Below are 23778 nucleotides of genomic sequence, written 5' to 3' on the forward strand. Positions count from 1 at the left end.
TTTTGATTATGCAGTTTGTTTCGTAATTATAAACTTAGAATCTCAAGCAAAAGGTTTTGTACGGATCCTATACTATAATCTGTAAATTCAGAAATAATTTCGTTTCTTTGCGACTGTAATATTAAATAAAGTATTATTTGGTAAAGAGTTGATTGGAATTTCTTAATGAGTTAGACAATTATAGTTTAGTTGATGTAGGTAATTGTTGTAATAAGGATTTTGTTTAAGTAATTAATATTGAGGGTTTAATTTTTATTTAATACAGTGATATGATTTTTATTGTTAGAAAGAATTATATGAGTTTCATTTAGATCTTGTGGAAATTGGTGTGGTAGTATTGTATGCGAAGAATTTTACGTTCCAGCAGGTAGGTATAAAAAAAAAAAAAAAAAACAAAAAATTAAATAGAAGTCATAGAAGTAATGATTAAACTTACTTGTAAAATTTCGCATTCTTATATTCATGTACACTAACAGCCAAAATTAGTAATTATTTTCTAGGAGAAAAAGGAATGTTCTAAACTAATAAAGTTTTGAACTGATTTTTTAAAAATCTTGTATCCTATAGTAGTAATAGCGATTTCAATCTTTTCGTTGATAGTGTATGTATAACTGATGTTATTTTTAAAACTGTATTTCAGCGAAGCAAATTGTTACACAAGAAGTTTTATTCAAATTCCCTAATTCCGAATAGGGGTAAAAATTCAATCAACTGAACTAATACTTCTCAAGTCATGTAATAAATCAATTTAACGCTCATATTTTCATTGTTCAATCAATTAATAACTGCTCGACTTAACATTAATGGTTTAAATGAAATAATTTTAAGTCTCAATTAGAGTTTGCAATTATTTCGATTAAGAATAAATAACTCAAATGATACTACATGATATGAAAATTGTTAACTCTTTGTAGTCCTACAATGTATATCGAATTGAATTTAACACTATCTCATTTCAGTTTTCTTGGTTCTAATGTACAAAACACATTCTTTTATACGCGATTCAGTTGCGGTGCTGAAATATTTATATCCCAACCCCATCTTCGTTTTAACGAATAAAAGAATGTTTAATTTTCGAAGAAATAATTTTGCATACACTTACAACTGGAGATTATACATATTAAAAACGATTCTTTCATACTTTCTCCAAACCTAAGAAGTTTCTTAACAATAAAGAAACTTAAAGAAAACAATACAAAAACGAAAAACGATTGAACCGATAATGATCCCAAAAACACAACTGGGTTAATATAACAAAAATACAGTGACTACAAAAGGTATTTACACTCATTGTTATTTTCTAATAATGCGTTTATTCGCGTTAATTCTATACATTTCGTTTTCACAGTATGTATAAAATTGTTGTAGTTATATGGAAATATTACTAGATGATACGAAATTTAATATTCTTGACTGTAATTATTTAATTAATTTACAAACGCTCTAATAAATACAATAATGAGCAAATACTTTTTGTAGCTAATATATGTTAATGTTACTAATAGAATTCGGATTTTTATGTAATCTAGACAAATTTGAAGATATCTACGTACAATGATACATAGCATGAGCATGATATGTCAAAATATATAAAATATCCAAAATGTAGTAGGTACCCACTTTTTATTAATTAGCAAAAATAAATGACAAAAATAACAAATTTCTGTCTAGGTCCTATTCTTTTGATTGTATTCATGAAAATATAAAGTTACATAAAAATCAGTAGTTTAATTATTAGCTACAAAGATCCGAAAATACATTCAAGTTACGAATATCCTTAGATAGTATATATCGTGTAGAGTATAAGTCGAATTTTTCTCGGGCCGTAAAGGATTAATAAAAGTTTCGAATTCACGATTTCAGTTCATACTTTGTGTTTCTGGTTCACCGCTGGCTGTAAGAACTTTAACATTTAATAAACGTTCTTTTGTTTTTTGCAAATATTTAGAATCAAAGCATATTTTGAATATGACATTTTTCTGTATAATAAAATCTAACGGAGAATTCGGAAAAACTGCCAATAATATTTCATATTTTATCGAATATTTTCTTATTTACAAGTCTATTCTCAAATTAAAAGATTTACTATGATCTTATACCTATGTTAATGTTCTCTCTTTCTCTTAAATAGGCCCATAAAGTCTCTATATTTTTGTTATTCGCAATATCAAAAACACTTAACTTAATGTAAACTTAATATCAAAAGTTCGTTCAAACGTCGTTTCATGCAAGAACTTTCTATGTTTCCAAGAATTTCTAATTAACCGGTCATTTATACAATTTCATTTCCACAAAAAATTAAAACAAAACCATAGAAAAATTACTTGATCGACTAAGTCTTAATTACAGAAGTCGTGTGATTAGCAGAGTACATAACAAACTTCTCGAAACTTTCAATCTTACATAAATTTTGTTTGTCCAAAGCCACAGAAGAATAATATAACGTTTGAGGGAGATAATCACAATAATAAATGAACTAAATACCAAACTTCTTAGCCCCTAACTTCAAGCCCTTATGAATTATTAACCCTTTCGCATTGGATTACACAATATTTTTTACCAGTTAGTATGAACCGAGTAAAAGTGATTCTAACTTTAACGTATTACCTTCTCGAGAAAAATATAAGAGAGATAAGTTATTAAATTGGTTTTTATTAATTTATCTATATATTCAATTATTTATTATTAATAGAACATTGTGTTATTTATGTATTTAATTCATAAAACAAAATTACCTCTGTAGTCCGAAAAATATTAATCGATCGATTCAAAACAAACAGACTGGGTGAAACATCGCTTAATTCTAATATCACTGGTATCAAACGAAGTCACGTGATTACATACCAAAAGCTGCCGTCGGCCGATGCCTATCTCCCGACCAGCCTCCTTCGGACGCCGCACGAGGAATCCGGAATAAGCAACGTGGTATCGTCACACGGTGTACTTTGGCACAATCTTCACGAAACCACGCTTATCGCGTCTATTACAGTCACTCGCGTTTCCTACCACTATTCAACTCTCCCTTACCTAAGAAATCGAGACTCACGTCCCTGATAAAACTCAACAATCAACAAACACCGAAAACCGTGTTCGACAAACCTTCAGTCAATCGATCTACAATTCTCTCTCCTTTATCTGCTTATGTAACCCAATCTTCTTATTTCAAAATATCGTGTCCTTATACACCAAATTCACCCCGATCAAACGAGTCCAAACCGCGTGAAACCTTGTCGAACCGAGTGAAACCGAGTGAAACCGCGTGAAACCGTGTCCTCACGGTGATAATCGCGGAAAATTAACGCTTAGTAGCAAGTAAACGCGACGGGGGTGACTCGTACGATCCGCACGAGCGCAGCACACGTGCTGCTCTGCAGCGTGATTCTTCTGCTTTCTTGGCTCTCTCTCTGGAGAGAGAACTCCTGTGCCTCCACACACACGGGGGTTAGGCAACGTGCGATATAGAAAGAGAAAGAGAGACAGAGAAAGCGAGTGAGATAGAAAGAGTGTGTGTGAGAGAGAGAGAGAGAGAGAGAGAGAGAGAGAACAAGAGGCGAAGAGAGACGAGAGAGAGCACTAGCGGGCAATGCTGGCCGTGGAAATATTATTAGGTAAAGCACACGCACGGACTGGCACGCAACGACTTGCGGACTCTCGTTGGGTCGTGCTGGCGACCCCGCGATTCGTGTTGGTGCGTCGAGTACGTTGGACCAATGGGCGGAGGGCAACGTTGCCACCACCACCCTGAGAACTGGCCGACAGTGGGGATGCTGGCTCCGCTTCGTGACATCATCGATTCTGAATGGTGGAAATGCTCAACCGTGCGGAAGGCTCATCGAGGGCGCGTGGTACGGCGATGACGCGCATGCGCGTCAACCAAGTTGGGAAAAGGGTATGTGCGATAAGTTCGCGCCAGATGGAGACCGACTGCCTACTTGTGCGCCACGCTGTCTGTTTGCGAATTATTTTTTACCGAATTAAGAGCTTATTGTTTTCCCCGTTTCGTACAACTTTTGTATTACTCTTTGAAGAACTCTGTATTATTGTTAACAACTTGGGACGATTTTCATCAGATGGATTCCTTAGTTATCAAAATGTTTTTTCCTCCTTATATGTTAAGACTCTCTTTGTGTTTATAATTTGCGATAGTTAAGTTACCGCATTCTGAAACTTTCTTTAAACATACCCGTTTTTTTTTTTTTAATTAACATCTTATACGCGGGGTATTTTACGCATTTTAAGCTATGTGCCGGAGACTACTTTTGGCGGCTTCCCGAAGTACACCAGTATCGGAAGTAGTTGTCGGAATTTCTCCGCTGTCCGCAGATAAACGTTTTAAGAGTACCTAAACACGGAATATTCCATCCCGTATTACTACAAAGTGTTAAGCTTGAAAAAAAAAAAAGAAATCCCGATAAAAAGTTATATGGCATTACACGTTATCTTTTACACGAAGTTCATACATTGTAAATTTACTATTTCCCGTGGTACATGTGATTTTAAATCCCTGTTGTAGAAAGCTTTAATTTTGGAAAACGGTACAAGAAATTTTTGAATTATTTGTAAGAACTGAAAGACGAATTTTCCTGGAAGGTTTTCAATTAGAATTCTTGGTTTTGAATTTGATTGTAGGTTTCGGAAGCAAGAGTTTGAGGAAAGTTAAATGTTTCGATTTTGTTTCACAAGTTACTTACAGGAACTCATATCGGCTGTTTCTACGAGATTTTTTGTTTGAAATTATTCTTTTTTGCTTTTAAGTTTTTGAAACAAAAGTTCGAAGACAGTTAAATGATTTGAGAATAGATTTCGTTGTAGGAATTATTTACAGTAACTCGGAGTATGCCTTTCTAGAGACATTTTCGGTCGAAGTTGGTCTTTATGCATTTTTAGATCCTTTGAAAAATGTTATTTCAGGAGAGATTGAGCAATACCAATTATTTGAGCATTACCGAATGTTTGGAGAATAGTGATATATACTTGTATCATTTAGATCGATCTACGTATACGATAATAGATACGTAATTAGTAGATTTTTCATTTCTTTATATTTACGTTATTCATTTCACTTCAGTAAATCAATCTTTAAAAATTCTCAGTATGTCTTAGAAGATCAATAACAACTTCCATTTAAACTTGAAAAGTTTTGGCAGAAACGTAGCCCTCGTAAGTTCTCAAATTCATCACCATTGCCATGGAAATATCTACACGAGTTCCACGTTCTCACCTTGGAAACCCGGGGCGAAAGTCCCGGTAGATGTATTAAAATATAATTTCCAGTGGCCCCCTTTACGCGAAAACGGTATCTAGTCACGCGTGGCTCGGTTGTGGGTGCTATGCACTCGAAAGTACGTGGCGTATACAGGGGGTGAGTCACCCTCTCTTCTTCTGTGACGGGCCCGCACAATCTACCCCGCGAGTCGCTTCGAGACGAGGGGTGTCCCGGCAGGGAAAGAAATAACTGCATCAACCCCTGTCAGTGGCGCGCACGTTTAGGTCCTCCCTTTGCTAAGAAACAAGCTCGTTTCACACAAAACGCCTCGAACAACGAATTACAACCGATTTTCCGTTTCTTCCCGATGATACTATGATACATTCTATAAATCTATTCGAAATTTTGGTCGATGTTCTAAATTATGTTTTTAAACCTACTAAAGTCTTTTGAGATAATACGATGAATCTAAAGATTTAGCTTATTTTTTTTATTTTATTCATATAAGTTACTGTATTATAGCAAAATAATCATAAATAATACCTACTTTTCTTGTAGATATTTTTATTTTCTTATAAGTTACAAAGCACTAAGGTCAAATATACAGGTAGTACAAGTTCTAATATTTAGAATCTATTGTATTATTAACTTAAGTCCATTAATACATTATTGCTAAGTTGCTATGTTATTTTCAATTTACACTTATGTAACATTTTGTAACATGTACGGGTATATTAAAGACATGTTGAATTCTTTGATAAATGTTTCAACTGCAAATGAAATAATTATGAAATAAACAATTTTTCAATTGAGAAAATCTACGGACTCGAATTATACATAGGATTCTTCATCTTGTATTTTCAGCAAAAAGCCAAAAAGGGCTTCAAAGTTAAAATAAGAAAACAGTATAATTTTATGAAATAAAATTATAATTATCAAGTATAATAAATAAATAAACTAGATGACCATCGTTAAAAAGTGTCTAATGAAAAGGTTAGATGGGTAGGTAATATTTATATTGTACTTAAGGACCAATTTTAAACTTTCCTTCTTTTGTCCGTCATTATATACCTAAATATACTCATGTGCCTATAAAGAAAAGTTTGATATTTTATTCGAACACATCGATTAATGATAACTTTCGGGAAATGAAGCGATAACAAACATTTAAAGGTTATAGCTCCTTGTAATAAAGTATTTACACACCCGCGTTTATACATTTTTGTATAGTTATTGTTAATAAAATACATTCATAAAATAAGATACGATTTGTTAGAAACTAGTGTCTTACTATAATATTTGTGAAAATATTACTTTACTATAAGTTTCCTATTCAATCTGGCGAGAACATGCTATAATCATTTAACGCAGTCATTAACGAAGCAATGGTCAGCTGTGCCGACGCTTGCGCGCAAGTTAGATCAAAAACCAAATAGCTCGATGAAGGGTGGGAGTGTCTATATTTTTTTGAGCAATCGAAGATTTGCTCAGTATTCTCATTTTTTTGAGTTTTTTATAATATCTGTAATATGAGATACTTAATATTGTTACGTTTAGTAAAAATGAACATAGTCCCAAGTTCTAACAATAGATTAACTATATTAATGAAATTATAATTAAAATTATAAAGTTAAACTGTTAAAATTATAATTGAAATTGGAACAGAACCACTTAATATTAATAAATTTTAATTATGACCTATAGTTAATATTATAATTTTGGGAACACAGCGAGGCAATTAAAATAACAAAAGAATTTCATACAAACAAAACATCATTTGATTTTCTGAAATATAAAAAAGTTACATTATTTGCAAATTGTCAGAGTGTATTGATTGGAAATGTATACATGCCTAATTATAGTTTCTCAAGTTTCAGAAGCTCGTATCATATAATAGAGGGAATTTGAGCTAAAAGTTTCTGTAATGATTGATTTGTTCGGTCTTGAATTAGAGTTTTCTTTATGGATACGGACAGTATAATCAGATCTTTATCTTTAAAAAATTTATAGACACTAATATGGAATATGTATAGATATATAGCCTTATTAACAATCAAATATTATGGCTATTAAGTATTATAATTAGATTTTCATCTATGTAAGATTTACGTTTAATCAGCTTAACTTCATAATTTTCTAATTTAATTATTTTATAACTTCGACCTTAATTTCACGCATTCTACGCGATAAAAATTCGAGAATAATAATTGCTTTATAATTTATATTATATATTATTTATATAATAATTATTTACATAATTACTTATGTGTCGTACATAAAATCGAGCTTAAAATAATTTATTGGAAAACTTATTACGTAATATAAATTTAATAAAATTCAATATTTATATATATTTGTTGTTATTTTTATATTCAGAGGTAGGATCACAATAGTTATTACAATATTGCACGGATAAATCTATTACACTGTTCTGAGCCGAAAAAACCTTTATTGTACGTACTTACATGGACTAGGAGGAAAAAAACATCTAAAAAATATCGATCGAGTCTATCGATTGCATCTAGAACAATCTTCTAGTTACTGCTTTTTGTAACTAGCACATGCGCATGTGGAGGGCGAGCACGAACTCACGTTGTCATTTTCAACAATATTATCATCATTATTATTTGATAATTCAATATATTATATAAGAAGCTCATTGTGTTATGTATAAATTCATAGGTCCTCCAGTTTATACCTAAATCGTAACTAGACTGTGGATTTTTATGCATATGTAGTAAATTTAAAGATACAAAAATACACAAAAATACAATAAAATAGAGCGTTATAATATTTAATAGAGAGAGAACAAATTTCTATTTAAGTTCTGTTTCTTTAATGGTATTCATAGAACTATTGATTTACATAAATTTCTGCAATCTAACTATAACTATACGCGGTATAAACTTCTATAGCAATACATGTAACACCTATCACACATCACATTTCCATTATGATTTCTACTTATTTCTCTCTTTAATTTCTATTAAAAAGGAACTTCAATCTAATTATTTATCGAAGCTATTGATCACTAATTAGATCACAGCTTATATTATTATAGTTTCTTACTATTCTTACTTCTTATACTAGTTTTTAAGCTTTCGACTCCTCTTTTTTCTCTTTTTATCCTCTTGCTTTCCAATTTCATCAACCAGTTCACAACTTTTTCTTTCTCTCTCTCATTTACTGTCTCTTCTATATTTACTAATATTCGTCTCTAATCCTCACGATTTATACTATAAATGTACTGTAGTACCGGAAAAAGGCAAATTTTATTAACCCATTAAAACCGGATAAAGTAGAATGAAAATATTGCAAAGCGTTGAATTTGCAATTGATTTTAGGGATAGTCGGTTTGGTAGGTGTTCGAGGAGGCTGTAGACTGCAAGTCACGATGTGAAGCCAGCTTTAGGAGATCCACGCTGTGGAAGTAACGCGTTTCGATTTTGCGTTAGCTCAGCTACGCGTGAATCCAGCCAAGGTCAAGTCGTTCCCCGTTTCCGAGCATCCCTCCGCCGCTCGACTAAGATCGATTCTAACGAATTTCATATCTAGGGTGGATCTGCATCAGCATGACACAATATTTCGTCACTGGCTGTGATTAGTCACACCTTCCATATTTTCTGATTTTATTGATTTAAACTCGTATGCACCTCTGACGATTGTTCATCGACTGCGTATTTTTATGCATTTATGCAAAATTTAGAGATGCAAGAATGTACCAAATGTATAGCATGCAAAAATATCTAAAATATACAGAGTACCTGTTACGATACTTGATAGATAAAACGAATCTCTATGTAAGTTCTATCTCTTTAATTGTCTCCATAAAAATATGAATTTGCATAAAATTCCGTATTCTAGTATTAGCGACTACGATAGTATACTATCACATAGCGTAAGTTCATAGAATACCGTATTGGACTAGTTTGTTATTGAGTAATCAATATTATTGTATATAGTATAACATAGTATCGAATAACTGCGGATTTGTATACATTTATGGGAAAACGCGTAAAGATGCGCAGAATGCAGATGAATGCAAAAATATATAAAATATCCAAAATATAGTAGGTAATGTGTATAATATTTAATAGGTAGAACTTTCTGTTAAGGTTCCATTTCTTTAATATTATTTATAAAAATATTTATTTTTATAAATAATGTTATAAATAATGTTTAATCTAGTGGTTATAAATATACATATAGATACAATAATTACAAACGTTTATTGATGCGAAGATAAGGATTACTGCATAGGTATTATACTTTAGTATATCTAATATTTATTATAAAAAATTTAATAAAATTAAATAGCCATTCGAAATTGTACTGTGCAATAAAAGGGTTTACCAAATTTCATTATGTTTTATTTAAAAATTTCAAATGCTAAATCTTGTAATAAATAATAATATATAATGTATATATATATATATATTACAATTTCTATCCATAAATTTAATATAGATACAACTTTATCTTACCTTTAAATAGAAAAAGGTAGAATAGAGACAATAGAATAGAGTAACATATTATTAAAAAATTTTTATCTTCTTCGAGTAACTTCTAGAATACTTATAAAATAAACAAATGTGACATTCATATAATGTGATGTTAATAATCTAAATACAGTATTTTATACGTACAAGTTTCTGTTAAACAGGTTGAACAACATTTTCGTGCCACGCGGACAAAGTGCTCACTTAGATGTACTTCTAATATGAGCATTCAGAAGAGGCAATGAATTTTATTACCTCACTTAAAGTTTCTAGTTGGTGAGCATCGAATATCCAAACGGTGTATTGCCACTGTGAAGGCGAATTTCAAAAAGACGATTTAAATAATAAGCTCCTCGAGATAACTATTTCATGAAAAAAGAAAGAAAAAAGAAAGTAAAGCGTAAAATGTTAAGATTCAAATGTAACTTGGATGTTGACATCCATGATCAGTTGGCTACGGAACATGAAATTCAAAGATGCAAAAATATGTAAAATACATATAGTGTACAAAAATATAAGGATACAGAAAATTGGTAAACGTAAACAAGTAAAACGAACCTATTCTATTTAAGTTTCATTTCTTCGGCTGTGTCTATAGGAGTATGAATTGGCACGAAGATTGTGATTATCTACATCCTTATATCATAATCCTTATGTCATAAAGGAATCTTTCTCTCTCTGAAAAGTAAAGAAAGATAAAATTAATTTATGTATAGCTCTATGTGTTCACCAATCGTGTTCGACGAATTTGTAAAAATAAGGACATCGGTCGTTAAATTGGTACGAAAGATTCAAAGTAAAAATTATTTACTGATAACGACATGTATTCCTTGTTTAATCCTTTTGATAATAATGTTTGTGACAAGGCTAATCGCAATTTTGTATAATTATCATCCGCTTCTAATAGGAGAGAATAGGAGAGAATTGAAATTCAATCGAAATAGTGAAAATTTAAGATAATTGGAAATTTAAAGATTATCTATTGTTTAGTCATAAATCGTTTACATGCATTTTACCTATACACTTTTATCGTGATATTTCATAGATATTTTTACAATTTTTATATATATAGAGATACATCACAAAATTATCGACATTGTAGACATGTATTTATATTATTGATATTATAGATAGATAGCTATTATGTATATTTTTCGTATATAAATTAAATAGGGGTTTGGAAAGTATTCATGCTCAAAAATGGGTTCAGAATCTCAAAAGAATACCATGGATCTTCAGTTCTCTCGAATGTTTAAAACTATACATCCTTTAAAAGGTCTATTTAGTTTGTATATAGGTACGCATATCAATTTCCCATTCGACTGGTTCGAAAGGCCTAGTACTATATTAATTTAGATAAACATTCAACTATTCTTAAAATAAGTCATCTCCGCATCACCGTTCTACTCGAATTTTCTGTTCAGCTTAAATTCTATTGACAATTGCTTCGAGTTGTAAATTTAGCGAAATTTACTAAATTATTATAACGTAAGAGAAATTACATAAATTATTATAACAGTTTTTCTTCCACCGTCTTTAACGATTCCATCTTATTGACACAAAATTTCATTGTTTTCCTACATAAAAGTATTGACTAAAAATACAGTAATAAAATTTGTAAATGTTTATATAAAATTATTTTACTATTCTATCATTATAAGTAGTAGACAATTTTAATTTTATTTTATTTTATAGAAATTAAAAATAACTACATATATCAATAAATTTTTATAGTTTATGTAAATTTAATTTAAACGTATATATATGTATAATAAAATATATAATTATTAAATATTAAATATATATATTAATAATAATAATAATATTAAGTTTTTAATTTTTAATTATGTTCTATATATTAATATGTATTACACATTTTTGAAACACATGAATAATTAATTAATTAATGTATGTTTCTCAAGGACTTACTTGTAATCATCAAATCTAGTAAAATTATTTTTTCCCAACAAGTTTGTTATCTTTAATTTTTGAACTACTGAATTATTAAGTCAGATTATAAAGATTCTCTTAAACGTGCAGAAAAACTCAATTTTGATGTAAGCAGTAAGTCTAATATTAAGTCTAATACTATTTAACCAATGAATGTACATAGATAATATTGTATATATTATACAAAAAATATAAATAGAAGATATAAATATAAAAAATCAAATATAAATACATGTACAAAATTTATTGTTCCTATGTTTTTCAATAATCTAAATTTATGTCCCGTCAATTCCATCCAAAATAAGTGGGTATGTACAATAGTAAGTGATAGGTACTTCGAATTTGTATCCGAATTTAGTGAAATTCAAATGCTGTTACTCCAAGTCAATCAAGGGATCCATTAAACAATGAACCAACCAAATACCAACACCTTCCTCAACTTCCTCTCGATCAATCACTCACAACACACCTCCTCAAACCTCATCAATTCCTCCATTCCTATAATACAATTCCACCCTTGAGTTACCTATTCACTTCCAACTTAACCTCTCTATCGACCGTATTAGCCATTCCCTACTTTATATAGGTACAGTCGCAGAATTAAACGTTAATGAAGAAAATTAATTGTTGCTAAGTTGGTTTCATTTAACATGTGATAGAAATCTGTCTAAATCTGATCTATAGCCAGAAGGGAGTATTTTAACATAACATAGTTAAAAAAAGGAACAAATCTTTAAGTTTAAAATTATAAATCTTTTAAAAATAGATAATAAATTCACAAAGTTTTGTAAAACAATCAAATGCCTAACTATTGTTATGACAGTCGATATATCTGAAATATTATTAAGAACTGAAAGCAATCTATATTTAGAAATCAAATAGAAAAAGAGTTCTTTTCTATGACAATTCAGTTCGCGTTACCTAATTTTGGGAGCTTTAATTTTATTTTATTTTATTACTAGTTCTTACAACGAACGTAACATAGAGAATAAAATTAAACAGGTTTAAACTGGGTATCTCAAATTATTATCTATACCATTTATAACGATACTATTTGAAAACTAGTATTCGGAAACTATTTGAAAACTTTGAAAAATTGTATTTACCTGTATATTAATTTTCCGATAGGATTCTGAGACGTTTCAACGAAAATTTGGATCTCAACTTATAGCTTATACTTATACGTAAAGGTGAACCTAAATGTAGATCAGCAAAGTTCTGCATTTCGTATTTAACAGTTAAGAGTTAAAAATGCTTTCCTATAAAAAATGAAGAATTTTATTTATTGCGGATACCTATGCAAACTTATATTTTTATGAATAAAACTAAAAGAACAAAACCTAGGTAAAGATTTGTTTCGCTTACCAAATATGTATATTATAATGTAACTGTTTATCATAATGGATACATACTATACTTTGGATATTTTATATATTTCACCTATTAGTATAAATTAACCATACGTGCGTAAAAAGCCATAGTCTATTTATTATGTTCGTTCTTATGCTCCTCATGTCCAAGAGATGGACGATCTAAACGACGAGTTAACTCATCTTCCCCAATTACCAGTTCTAACGTCTGTCATCGTGTCGAACATCCAATTGGCTAATTATGTACAACGTCTCTGGCAAATCCTCTAAATCTTCCAAATCTAGCCGTGTTTCCTAAACGCTTGGAGGCTGAATCTCTCGCAGTGGTGCGTTCGTCTCCGCGCAGGAGGAGGACAGGTGAAAGGCACACTACGGAAAGGGAAAAAGGAGAGAATGGGTTTCGCACGCAGGAGCGAAAGAGAGCATGCAAGGGTAAAACAAACAAATTAACGTCAGAGTCGCTTGTTTATTGTTGGGTGGGGACACAGTAACCACGCCTTTGTCAAGCACGCCCTCCGAGCGTTATATTCCCCCTTTTGCCCCACTACCATCAACGCCCCTGAGTCAGTCAGTTTCCACCCCACTCTGGGTTGTGCAGCGATCGGTGGTGGAAATGACGTCAGTTCTGTATGCCAGCATGCAACAGGCTGCTCCGAAACCGTGGACGTTTAAAGCTTGTGAAACATTAGCCTCCACGATGCCCTCCACTGACTAATAATTAACATGCAAACGGTGGCTTGATTGGACAGTATGGTGTGTTTAGACCATTTTAGACTTTAGGCTAAGCGAGTGAATACTCGTTCTTTCCCCATTTTAATAAAATTTAATAAAATGAAAATGTAAACGAGCACTCTTCCGGTTTATCGATTGATCGCCGAATCGGAAATCAAACGTCCGAATGCTCTAAGAAGAATGCTCTATGTCTTCACAATGAACGTGGACGAACGTTCGTACAGATTAAACCGAGCATTGTTAATTTAGTATGTTCGATATCGGGAGTTTCGTTGCAATTTTCTTGAACAAATAAATGGAAAATATTTTTGGCCCAAAAAATATTACCAACTTCTAATTTTTATCTTATTCGTATATTTTATTTAGACATGTATACAATAGCAGTTAGATTATCCGTTTAAGATGCTTCCAATATGGTGAAAAATTTGCACTCGCTTGTACATATGTTATTCAAACCTCAACAAATTTACATTAAATTGCAATATAGTATATCATAAAGTCACTAAAAACATTTTTTGATAGTTGCCAAACTGAAAAACATCGCTTGTATCCGTGAGGATGCAAATGCTCGATGTATTAATAGTATATCTACAGGTTAATGGAATTATATATACAACAAAATTGTTACTAACTTAAAATACAATAGTCACAATTACTGATGTTATACAATTAGAAACGAAAATAGACTGTATATTAGTAGCGTTTTTAATCTTGCGCCGCCTTAGAGAAGGTTGCAATATATTTAGTATAGTATCTAGTAATTAAATGTGTAATCTAATGCCGCTGTTGCATATGTGTCTAAATAAAAAACAAATAAAATAGAAATTATTTCATACTTTCTAACGCTTTTCGAATACAGTAATATTTTTTGGGGCAAAAAATCTTTTATTTCACATTTTTTAGTTAAACGATCAATATCGTAAAATCTGACGATTGGAAGAAAATTCAAAGTTCCCGATAGCTACATTCCGATATCTCCAGTAGTAGCAACATTTCAGGCGACGTGAAGTTATGGAGACGTTGAACGAAGAATGTTACCGCTTATGCTAAGTTGGACGGAGATATTATTACATATATTACAAGGGATTGCACCAAATAGAGCTGTCATTGGTCTTGACAAATATTTTTTAAGGGGCCAAATCTACCTCCTTCTTAGATGTGTGAAAGGTTTACTGTGAAAAGTCTACTTCCTACAACTAATAGGTAACGAAACGATTCAAGTATGTTTGAAACGATATGGATCAAGACAGTTTAGAGCGACAAGCCTATGTAGAGAAACGGACAATGTACGCTTCCAGAGGCAGTTTTGTAAAGAAACTGCCGAATTTTATATCTTCCAGCGGCGACTTTATGGAGAAACGAACAGACACAACGAAATGAAATCGGCGAATAACAATTGTTATTTTTGCAATAACGATAGTTAAAAGCGAAGGAGTGGGAAAGAACTTAGAAACGGTATTGATCGGTGAACTATCCTTAGAAGCTGCAAAAGGTTTTATCCCAATAGCTCGATCCAATCCTGAATAATGGACGAACATCCGTGAAAAATGGATTTTTGCAAAAAAAGATAGTTTACGAAAAATAAATTCAAAAAGTGTTGTATCCGGGCCAGCGAGAGAACATGCCCTATAAGATGCGAACAGAATCATCCCGATTGATCAGGCCGTTTCGGAGAAATCGGCGCACATTCATAAAAAAGGAGAATATACGCGTCGAATTATATCACTCTTCTTTTCCAAAGACGATATAAAAAATAAAATATTTCCCCTTAAAGACTACCGTCTCATCGACGTTAAACCTGCATTGTTATGTTCAATGGAAAACTTATCTTTGACTACCAAATCTCTATTAGTTTCGGAAGTCAATAGATGGTATTTAATCGGTGAAAATGAATTTGAATTAAAGTATCTCTGCAGAGTGCCACTATCTGAAGATGATCTTTATTAAATATTAAAATTAGTCGGAAGTCGTACAACATCAATTGCTTTTTATCGTCATTTACATTAAACTAAACATTTGCAGGAATGCTTTATGAAACCACTTACTCACTTCTCTGCACTTAAAAGAATCGAACAAGCATTTTTTGCAGCATTCTTAGAGCATTCGAACAAACATCGAAAGGATGCTCGTTTACACTTTCATTTCACTAAATTTTATTAGGGTACGTGAAAAACGAATATTTATAGATTTAAATTGACCGGAATATTCTCAGGCAGAATTAATCTATACATTACAAATGTTAAAATACAAGTCTTTGTAGTATCTATATATAGATATATTTTCTTATCTTATCACGTGTAAAAAATTACTAATAATATTAGTTGCATTATGTAAGAGCATCTTGGTAATAGCTTGAATTAGTTGGTTCAATACCTTTTGCACGACCGAACTATTATTAACAGATTATGCGGATGTTTATGCAAATGTAAAATATTTTTATAGAATGCGAGTTTAAAAAATGAAACTTTTGTATTTATAGGATATTTAAAGATACAAAAATACATAGAATGTATATAATATAGAAAAATATATAAGATATCCGTAGTGGAATACTCGTTATAATTTTTAATAAGTGAAACGAATTTCTATTTAACTTTTATCTCTGTAATTGTATATATATAAAGATATTAAGTACGTCCAGATACATTAAGACCCATATCATTTGGTAGTACCTTTATATGACTACAAACATTTGATACTATGCCAATGAAATGTAAAACCCGATAAAATATCGTTAGTTTCCAATGAAACTTTCGTAACCACAATATATTGTATGTTGCTTTTTTATGCTCACAGTGCAAAACATCAATAAGTTGTATTATACACATATGTATATAAAAATTCGCAACAGAGAGGAGCCTTAACTCGTCAGAGCGCGTGAACGAAAAGTTTAACCCCTACATCGATAACAGTGGCTAGTAGGGTGATTCCATGGGGTCGGGGAGAAGGAGGTCTATCCAGGTTCGGACGTTCAGCGAGAAAGCCGGCACGGATTGTAAATTATACTGGGCAGATAGAGAGAAATTCATGCTCTGATGACGCAGCGTTAACCACTCTCCGGTCATGCGATGATCAAAGGTAACAGTAATGGCCCGTGAGAGGATATCCGCTTGTATTTCGCCTAATATACTGCTGGCTAAATGCTGACGCGATTTCGAGAGTTGCTGTTACCAGGGAAGATGGGGAAATCCACGGACATGGTAAGGGAGAGAGAGAGAGAGAGAGAGAGAGAGAGAGAGAGAGAGAGAGAGAGACAAACAGACAGACAGACAGACAGACAGATAGAGAAAGAGAAAGATTGACAAACTTGAATTTGGAGAGAAAGTCAAAAGGGTAAGAATAATTAAAAGAATGCTAGAAAAACGTAATATTGTATAAAACTTATATTTCTATATACATCTATGAATGATCAAAATTTACCAAGTATAGAAAAAATGGAACAAAATATTGGAACTACATATAGAAGCAGAGAAAAGGCCGTTTAAAATTGGTACCTATATGTATGAGGATTAATTGGTAATTTTTATATCAATTTATTTCATCATGTTTGCAGTAATTATTTATTTTGAGGTATATATACTATAGGTAATATAATCGATCACTATTATCAAATATTCTTTCATTTTGTACGTCACTGTACATATCAACGATAAAAAACATAGACTTATTTCTGAAGTCTACTTAGAAGTAGGAATAAATATAACTATGGGAACAAGCACAAATCTTATAATTATACAAATTTTATTTCTAAAGTATTGGAAATATTGGAGTATCGTCTACACAAGGTTTTGTAATACCAAATATAATTTATTTATCATTTAACAGAAAAAAAGATATAAACGAACCTTTTAAATAGATAAATTAGTACAGAATTTTTAACTAACATTAAAAATATTGGTTTCTTACAATGTGATAATCATTTGAAGCTTCAATTGTAATTACGTATCGTTTCTCCAATGTATGAAAGAATTAAAAGAAATATTAAAAAGATTTGATTGTACCTTTAATACCTATTGTATAATATCATGTCACACTGCCTTAATATTAGTATTTTGTATTGTATTAAAATGCAAAATTGTATTAGAATAATACAATTTTATTATCTACAATTCTAGATAATAGCTTTCAGGAACCTACTACGCAAATGAAAGATACGAAACAAATCTTCACAATTTCAAACGAAATAGTTTATCATAGCTCTGAACATTCCAATATTCTTTAAATTTTCAAAAATTGTAAGATTTAAATGAATGGAAAAGGAACGAAGGAAATATATCCAAAGCACACTTTTCGAGATTCTCTTTCGTAACCTCAATGTTAAAAAAACAAAATTCGATAATGCAAATTGACTGAAAAGAATGATAAATGAAACGATGTTAACCCTTAACAAATTATAAATCAATCTTACCTTATAAAATTAAAAGCTTGCAATTAGCAATGATTTTCTTAACGTGCAATCAGAGTTAGGAAATGATGAAATTTTAATGAAAACCAAAAAAGGTTTTGAATCTGCAGAAAATAAGGAGTATGCAAAGAGAAGAGAAGAGAGACTAGAAGATCATAAATTGTTGGAGCAACGTGTGTACCTAACGTGCACGCACGGTCGAGCGCGAGATCGCGCTTAACCTGCCTTTCAAAAATTTCACACGTTACCGATCTTCCGACTCAGCCGCTCCTCTGCAAGTCGATCCATCATTTCGCTAGTTTAGCTCGGAATCCACGAAAATTATCCGATAACGCGTCTCCTACCTCTCGTTTGTCTTTGCCGAGCGTCTATCATTCTCTCTCCCTCTCTCTTTCTCTCTCTCTGTTCCTCCTCTTCCTGATGATGGACATCGTCGGTTCGATCTCTTGATACTAGCTAACTTCCTCACGGATGATGGAAACCTTTACATAGTATATCGAAATTACGATTTGGATGATTTTAGATGATTTTAGATGAATTTTCCTTTGATGAATTTTTTAAGTGAAATCTGTAAATAAGTAAGCAATATAGTGAATATACTGTGAATGTTTATATTATTACATTTTAGTGAATGTAACTAAAGATATGCAAGCATAAATGGATTCGTTTCATTCACTGCTTCATTCGCTAAATATTAAGTATAATTGCGCTTTGTTATACATATTTCATGCAATATCTTTGCACATTATGTACATTTTGTACATATATATCTTTATTATACTTTTAAATTTCCCCTAAAATTATAAACATCGCTATCGATAAATAAGACGACTATTATCATATACTTGTCTATTACAATTGACGTAAATCAAGTTTCACAATCATCCTTAAAATGTAACACCAAAACAGTACTACCGAAAAAACTACACAGCGCTTGTTACGACACTTTGGATTAGGCTTGAGTTAGATTATTTAATTTCAACTTATATTATATTTATATTACGTGTAGGGTGTCTGATTTTAATCAATGAGAATTATTGATAATTGTACAGAAGAATCTTCAAACAGAAATTGAATGACTTCAAGGGAAACTTGATATGGTGTAATTACGTAGTTTCTCAGTAGATAGACACATACAGGTTATATAGAGATGAGCTATAAAAAATTGCAAATTACAAGGTCGTACAGTATAACATTCGTATTTATTTCCCTTATCTTTTATGCGATAGGTTTTACAAAATGAAAGTTAAAAAATCTGATAAACTAATGCTTTTTCGATATGTATAGATTAATAATTTTTATGCAGAATGTTAAAACAGATTGATTAATGCGTTATGATTCCATCCAATAAAACTTCATATGACCTAAAAATTTCATATGACCTCTACTAGTCTATAGGAAAACTAATTACATCAGATTATAACTCTCTCGGTACCATTCACTTCCTATCTGAACCATTTTTTTATATATCGGGTTTACTAGCAATTCGCATCTATAGATTAAAATTGGACATCCTGTATATTATACGTATATATGTATTATTCACACAATGATTATTTTAATCATTCATCTTTATGTGTTCGAAAGCTACCAAGATATTATAAGTACATGTGCAGAATATTAAAGGAAAAGTATCTGATATTTAAAGAACTTATAGCTACTGAGAAGAGTAAAAAATGACTAATCAACGATTCCGCGATAACGATACATATTTCGTTACTATCGACTGTATATTCAGTGGGCTGCGAAGAAATTCGCTCATGGTATTGAATGCTAACAAATAATAAAAGTTGATTTTACATCGAAAGAACTGTTTTTAGAATCTATGTTGATTAGACATTTCTTACTCGTACAAAATTTAATAATTTTTACTAATTGGGGAAAAATTTGTGCATTAAGAGGTATAAAAAATATAAAATACAGTTTGAGATTATAAAATTAAATAATTCAACCCAAACTGTTGGCCAATATCTAATATCAATGGATTTCTTGGATTACATTAAATGCGCAAGAAAGTTTTTTAAACTATCAAAAACCGAATTTACGTTCGAAAGTTCGTTATTTTCTCTTATTTCCCTTTCAATCCATCTTCATTGATGTGGAGCAACGTTTCACCATGTAACGTATAGTATTCTGATCCAGCTAAGGTCCGAAAATATCCGTAGCATCTGGCCGAAAGTGTGAGAGGGGCATTGTACCTCATGCATAGTTCACATTTTCTCGGTACATTCTCGGCCCTCGGCCCTGACCAGGAACATGATTAGTATACGCACACTTGACCTAGCCGACCTATTGTCAATGCAGAGAGAGAGAGAGAGAGAGAGAGAGAGAGAGAGAAACACCATTATAGCGATACCGAACACGACCATCCCATTATTCGACACCCCGGGATACACGATGTACCGGCGTCTGTTGACGCTTTATTAAGGTTCGCCTTCGCTTCTGCCCAAGCGCTTAACGCGTATATGTACTTATGTATATACGTATGCATGCATATGTTAAGTTTGTGCGAAATTTTTGTTGCAACTATGCTAAGTTTTTAAAGATACTTGAAAGATAATGGGAATTTCAAGTAGAAAAAGAGCGTACTTTAAGATATTCAAATGGTGGAGTTGAGGATTTTGTTCCAAATTTGACTATCGCTACAGGAGATATTTATACACCATTGCATTTATTATAGCATTCACATATTAATTAATTAGATACAAATTTATCTATATTACATTTCATACCATCTAATAATACTGTCACACGACTATGATAATTTGACGCTATGGAAAGAAAATGTAAAACCAGGTAAAAAATGTTTTATTGGAAAATAAGAATATATGGAAATACTTTTTGTAGCGACTGTATAACGTCACAAAGGTGTTTCGGCACGTATCGTAATGAATATACGATATGTCACATAAAACTTATCCGAAATTTCATTACTACCAGTATAATGAGGCATTTTGAAAATGTATATAGAAGTTACAGGTTATCTACTACATACATAAATTTAGTAAAAAATTATTATAATTAAACCATAATGTTTGATAAAATCTATATTCGTCACTGGAAATAATAAAATTTTGCAAAAAGGTTAGCACAATATACCATAATACACGAAAGTTATTTGAAAGGAAAACATTTTCAAGCATGAAGAAGCCAAGGTGTCCATCTGTGCTCCATAAGTCGATGCCAGAAAATGAGTGTATGTAATGTCTGGCATTCTTCGAACGAAATCCGGGCTTTCCCACATGAGCCAATGGAAAGGTTACGAGGGAGTGGGTCCACCATACGAGATATTACAATAAACACTTTGAACTACTGTTGCGGGATCAGTGTCGGGAAGCAAAAGTGTCATTCAAATTAGAAAAAAGAAGAAGGTTTCATGGATTTATGTGGAGAGACGATGAGAATGAATGTGTGCCGCCTAGTGGGATTGCGTAGGATTAAATTTGAGCGGCTGAACCTTTTGCCAAAGGGTAGATATCTATTGCTTCACACGAACATCTTTTTTTCTTTTTTGAACATATAATAAGCCTTAAACGATATGTAGACAACCAAAAGGTTGCGTTTTAAAGATTACTGGCTATATTAAGATTACAAAATGCATCGTTAAACAGAAACGTATAAAAATTATTTTAACCAAACATATAGTATTACATTTTTAATTTTGTAAGGGATCTATATATGTTTTATTTATAAGGATGGCATTTCGTGTTCAATTAACACACCAACGAGTAAAGTTAAATGGATGTTTCTATTTAAAGACGTTGCTTTTATGCGATTTTTGGGATGGAAAAATACAACCAAGAATAATTTTCTATTTATTTAACATATTATATGTAAGTATAAATAGGTACGTGACATATTATATTTATAAAAATGAAGGCTCTATGTGTGATCCTAATTCAATAGCCATAAACTATATTGTAATACCTAGATAACTAACACTTCACATTCAAAACACAATAAAACATCTTCCAACCACTCATCACAAATACCCACTTATGTCTAAAAAATGAATAAATACTGACAAAAAGAAGCATACAAATGCCCAACCCATACAATATTCACCTTACCATGTTCGAAGATGTTTCTTAAGAGCCGTGCACAAAGATACTTACAAAGAAGGGATCGAGAGGGTGCGTTGCACAATGAAACATTTTCCTCTGTCTACGTTTAAAATCTCCACTCGAAATCGCGTTACCGGCCGCGAACGTGCGCAGTGCGAAGGGATTAAATAGCAACGCAAAGTTCTCTTACCCATTTCCACAATATTCACCGCAGGGTGTTCTTGGGTAACCGCAGATGCGACACTTCAAAGTAATGTCACTACCGGGGCTGTTACGTATGTAAACAACGCCCAACGTGTACTAGGTGAGGATAAACAGCATGGAGATGGGGAGATTTCCTCGTTAGGAAACGCCTGGCGGGATTTAATCCGAAATAAAGGGCTTCATATGTTTCGACTTATTCTCTGAATCTTCTTATGCGTGTGAAGAAAAAATGATCGACTTTCGTATTTTATTATAAATATATACGAATCTTTTATATCTCAATTTTTAATGCGTTGACTGTGTTGGATCGAAATCTTGCGACCTTCCATTATGACTGTATCTTTTTTTTTTTAAACTCACTAAGTCTTTGACGTCAATTGAAAATCGTTTACGCGTGATACAAACATCTCAGTAACGGTAAGCGCGATAGTTAATTTATTAATGTTTATTGTACGCATACGTCATATAAAAGATTTTGAAATTTCATAACCACTATAACGACTACCATTATTCTAATAGTCAAATTAGAAAACAATTTAAAAATGTATATAAAAGCTACAGACCGCAAATAGATAGATATTTAGTAAAAAATTATTATGTATATATTATGTATAGATAACCATTTTAATCGAGATTACATCGTCTTAAAAATGCTCGCGGGATCATTTTCACTTTACGAATAATTTCTCTCCAATTGTTTTCTCTTCTTTGTATTGAAAACAGATCAATGCTCATTCGAAAAACATATCCACGTACACTGACGAGATTTCACCTGTGATTTTTATTGTACACAATAAGACTCGGAAACCTCTTTCGAGGACCCGTGTCAGGCGTAGATGTTCGTGATGGATCGAGCGCCGATGATCTAAACATTCCGCGATATCGAACCATCGATGATCGTCTTAGTCAGTCGCCGAGAAAACGGCAAGACGTCCAGATTCGAAACTTCGGCCGGCTTCAAACACTCAAGTAAACGAACGTGACTCGTTTTTCTAAAACTATTTGGCTCTCTTTCTACATTATATTCTAATTTCACTCTTATTTTAACAAGCAAAATGACTTTTGGCGTTTTACCAAAAATGTAATATCTTCAACGTAAAATTCTAAGAAGAAATCATGCATATAAACACTGATTTTTTTCCATTTTCTTCAAATTCAAAGAATTTTGTAATTATAGAAAAACACGATTAGCTCGAAAATGGACGAAAGAAAGCAGCAAGTGTTAATGTAAAAAAGCAAAAGTCAGGTTCTTCTGTGTTAAACCCTCCTCTTTCGTATTATTTTTAACCGTGTCGTACTTTGACTCCTTACTTTTCGTTAACTTTTCAATATTGGAAAACATATGAAA

The 23778-nt window shown here is 31.8% G+C and overlaps 1 protein-coding gene across 2 annotated transcripts in view; it reads right to left on the reverse strand.

Annotated features, from left to right (window-relative positions):
• The window catches only part of LOC126914964 (paired box protein Pax-6-like), a 142068-nt gene extending 138622 nt beyond the window's left edge, over nt 1-3446 (reverse strand). The window contains exon 1 of one of the 2 annotated variants that reach the window (XM_050719280.1): nt 2845-3446. The gene's annotated coding sequence lies outside the window, so the exon portion shown is untranslated. The remainder of the gene's footprint in view (nt 1-2844) is intronic. The other variant, XM_050719278.1, reaches the window with a different exon arrangement.
• Between the last annotated feature and the right edge of the window lie 20332 nt (nt 3447-23778).

The sequence above is a fragment of the Bombus affinis genome, chromosome 3, assembly GCF_024516045.1.
Source record: "Bombus affinis isolate iyBomAffi1 chromosome 3, iyBomAffi1.2, whole genome shotgun sequence".
Classification (NCBI taxonomy): Eukaryota; Metazoa; Arthropoda; class Insecta; order Hymenoptera; family Apidae; genus Bombus; species Bombus affinis.